Below are 4421 nucleotides of genomic sequence, written 5' to 3'. Positions count from 1 at the left end.
TATATATATATATAAATGCACAACTAATCAACATGGCAAAACTGAGCCAAGTACATTTAAAGTACTCTATCTTAAACTGTCCATTCTTTCATTCAGATAGAATGTAACACATGCAATTACTCAACACTATAAAACAAATATTTAACAACTGCAGTGCAAGATAGATTCCATTTAGAAGATGAGAAACTGTGAGGTTTTATAGATAAGGATTTCCTTGAATAAGGAAAGACTTAAAAAGTATCATGATACTGACCAGCAGGGAACATGTTTAGATTAAGAGCCTGGAGCTCTCCAGGACGGTTGTAATCCATAGAATAGGGGAAAATGTCAAAAACTGGAGTTCATAGTTGACAACCAAATGGATATGGTTCAACTCTATAGCACAAAAGTAGGTTTAAAAACATGCAAAAGTTTTTTTCTGACATGACCTCTCTCATATCTCCTGTTTAAAAAAACAAACAGACCAAAAAACTTCTCACATCCTCCATTCCTATCATTGAGAAATATGTTACCCTGATTGCAAGGGATTATCTCACCACTCTAGATTCCTTCCCATTCTATTTCCTCTAGGTGAATATCTTATCAAGAATTCCCTCTTTTTAATCTATATATTTCTACCTTTTGGTCCTTTTCCCATTTCCTAGAACCTCAGGTCTCATCTAGCTTTAATATATTTTCACTTAACCCTACCAGCCCAAGACATGGTAGCACTTAACATGTGCTTAGTGATTGAATGATTGAAGTCCTGAATCTCCCTCCTTTCACTTCCAAATGCATAGTCTTGTTATTGTCTCCACTTCCTCAGGATTCACTTCTTTTTTAAACCCTTGCCACATGGCATCTGAGTGAGACTACTACTCCATTCACACTGTCTACTCAAAGATTACAACCACTAACACCATCATCACCTCTTATCCTTCTTATCTTTTCTACTTATTTTGATAGTCATCTCTGCACCTTTCCAAAATACTCTTTCCTGATCCTTTTCCCCCATGCTGTCAACTGTAGGTTGGTGATCGCCTGTGCTAGTTTTGGGAAAATAGCAAGTATTTCTTTGACCAGAACCAGAATGTGTGGAGAGATAAGACAAAGACATCCTTTCAAGAAGTCCCATTGTCGAGCACTCTTCAGACTTCCAACTCTGCACATGTCATCTTTCAAAATGTGGCCAAGAGTTACCTTCCAAATGCCCACATGGAATGTCATTACACCTCAACTCAGTATATCCATCCACACCCGAAAGATTGTTGTCATCTTTAAGGTTGGTTGGAGTACAGCTCGAGATTATTCTACATTTTTATGGTCTCCAATGCCTGAATATTATGTGGAAGGAGTAAGATTCAATTGCTTATTGTCATTTCAAGGGTATTACCTCCCAAATGATGGAGAATTTTATCAGTTCTGCTATGTTACCTGTAAGGTTGAGATTCGTGGAGCAAGTGCTCCATTCCAATTTCGAACATCTTCTCCAGTTGAGGAACTACTGACTATGAAGTAGTCTATGAAGAAAATTCTGACATGTTGGCGGTGACTACAAAAGATGGCCTGCTTGAGTTCAAAATTAAGAAAACAATGAAAGAAAAAGAAGAGCTATTAAAGGTAACTATTGTTTTGGAAAAGGAGACTTCTCAGCTTAGAGAACAGTTCAGAAGACTGGAAAAGGAACTTAACCATGAAAAAGAGAGATGTGACCAGCTACAGGTGGAGTGCAAGGGTCTTGTTGAAGCATGACAAAATCTACAAGTGGAAAGTGAGGAGCTTAAGAAGTAACAGAGTGAAGCAACTTCAAAAGTCCTTCAGCTATAGGAGGATCTTATGACTGTGACACAGAGAGTGAACACAAAGGAGACAGAATTAGACAGTTTGAAAGACAAACTCAAGAAGGTAACACTTGAAAAAGAGCAAATAGAATGTCAGTTGAAGACTGAAAAGGATGAGAAAGAACTGTATAAGATGCACCTGAAGAATACAGACATAGAGAATACCAAGCTAGTCACATAAGTTCATACTTTAAAGAATTTAGATGGGAACAAAGAAACTATAATTGCCCATTACAAGAAGGAGGTTGGTAGACTTCAGCTCTGTGTAACAGAAAAGGAAAACCTTCAGAAACCCTTCTTGCTTACAACCTCAAAAAAGGATGATTCTGTGAATTTAAAAGAACAGCTTCAAAAAGCAGAGGAGCAGGTTCAGGCTACCTGACAAGAAGTCATGTTTCTGGCCAAAGAGCTGAGTGATTCAGTCAACGTGAGAGATCAGGCTCCATAGCGCCCAGCTGGAAAATGAGCAAGTCAAGGAACACCTGGCAGGGACTGTGGCTGAACTGAGAGTGGCTGTTGTGAAAAAGCAACAGGAGAAAACCTATCCTGTTGAGCAGGACCTACACAGAGAAGTGGAGGATCTGAAACTACATCTGCAGATGGCTGTAGACCATTACAAAGAGAAATTCAAGAAGTGCCAGAGGCTCCAGAAGCAAGTGACCCAGCTCTCTGACCAGGCCAAAACTGGAAACCAACAGAAAGTGATGGATGACTCAAGTAACACAGAGATAGCTGACCCTCCCATTACCATATTAAACTGTCAGCTGGTACAGGTGGACTTGTCACATCTGAGATGATTTCTGAGATGGTATCAAAGGGCCAAGTCTGTGAAATGACCAAAGAGATTGCTGAGAAAACAGAAAAGTATAAGAAATGTAAACAACTACACTTGGATGAGAGAGTCAGATGTAGCACCTATGCTGATGAGTTGGCCAAAATGGAGTTGAAATGGAAGGAGCAGTTGAAAATCAGTGAGGACCTGAAGCTAAACCATGTTGAGGCGGAGGACCAATATAAAGTTGAGTTGGTGCAGAGATCAAGAAATCCTTGATATGACCTTCCAGTTTGAAACTCTCCCCAGAAAGAAGGAGGATGAGGAGAAGGTACTTAAAAAGAGACTTGAAAATCCAGCAAAAAGAGTCATGGAAGATCAGAATTCCTGGAAATCCCCTATGAACAATACCTTCAAAGAGCAGAATGCGCCTGTTTCTTCAGTGCCAAATAGGAAGCCAGTCCTATAGTTTGGAAATCCTTATGCAACCCAGGACACAAGAGATGGAGCAGATGGTGCATTTTACCCAGATGAAATCCAGAGGCCACCTGTAAGAACTTTCTTGTGGGAATTGGAAGACAACGTAGTCTGTAGCCAGCCTTCCAGAAACCTTAGTCAGTCTGATGACTTAGAAGACCCTGAAGATAGCAATGATGATTATGAGAATGTCCTTACTGCTCCAGATCCTCCAAGCCAGCATTTATATGCTCACCAGACAGTCTTTTGCTTTGATTCCAGCTTTTGACGTTCACAAGAAGTTCCCCCTCTGTGAATTAATGTTCCCTCCCAACTATGACCAGAGCAAGTTTGAAGAACATGTGGAAAGTCACTGGAAGGTGTGCCCCATGTATAGTGAGCAGTTCCCTCCAGACTATGACCAGCAGGATTTTGAAAGTCATGTTCAGACCCATTTTGATCAGACTAGAATGTCACTTTCTTATATCCATTATTGCAGTTTACCATTAAAGAAAGATCACCTCCAATAACAAAGCTGTATCAGATATAGCATCTGCTGCATTTTCTGACTACTTCTATTATCCATGATCAGTGCAATAGAATTAGCATCAGGATCAATATTGGGCTTATCAGCAGATAGAGATTTAACCTCTGTTACTCTAACCTGCTCTAAGAAAAGACAGAAGTCTTGTGTGTGTGTGTGTGTGTGTGTGTGTGTGTGTATCATTATTTATTCCCCCAATTATGAACATTGTTATCAATAAAGGATACTGGGATTATTTTAATGTGACCACTGGAAAAATTCTACAGTGGTAGGAATTTAGCAGACTGATTAACACGTTTCTGTTGAATAGGTGATTGAGCATGATTAAATATTATGGAACAAAAAGTATTTCTGATAGCAATCTTGTGTAGTAATTCTATAGGTAATTTTCAGAAAATGATAGAATTTAGCCTATGAACATAGTTTTTTTTTTTAATATATTTTATTTGATCATTTCCAAGCATTATTCGTTAAAGACATAGATAATTTTCTTTTCCTCCCCCCCACCCCCCATAGCCGACGCGTAAGTCCACTGGGCATTAGATGTTTTCTTGATTTGAACCCATTGCTTTGTTGATAGTATTTGCATTAGAGTGTTCATTTAAAGTCTATCCTCTGTCATGTCCCCTCAACCTCTGTATTCAGGCAGTTGCTTTTTCTCGGTGTTTCCACTCCCATAGTTTATCCTTTGCTTATGAATGGTGTTTTTTTTCTCCTGGATCCCTGAAAGTTGTTCAGGGACATTACACCGCCCCTAATGGAGAAGTCCATTACGTTCGATTATACCACTGAACATAGTTTTTTAATCCCTTTAGGAGTTTAGGTGCAC

At 39.3% G+C, this 4421-nt stretch overlaps 1 pseudogene; it reads left to right on the top strand.

Moving 5' to 3' along the window:
- The first annotated feature begins 1034 nt into the window (after window positions 1-1034).
- LOC100014333 (tax1-binding protein 1 homolog) lies at window positions 1035-3957 on the top strand (annotated as a pseudogene).
- Window positions 3958-4421: the final 464 nt, after the last annotated feature.

Source organism: Monodelphis domestica, chromosome 6 (genome assembly GCF_027887165.1).
Source record: "Monodelphis domestica isolate mMonDom1 chromosome 6, mMonDom1.pri, whole genome shotgun sequence".
In the NCBI taxonomy this organism is placed as follows: domain Eukaryota; kingdom Metazoa; phylum Chordata; class Mammalia; order Didelphimorphia; family Didelphidae; genus Monodelphis; species Monodelphis domestica.
This window is presented reverse-complemented; position numbering and strand designations above follow the sequence as displayed.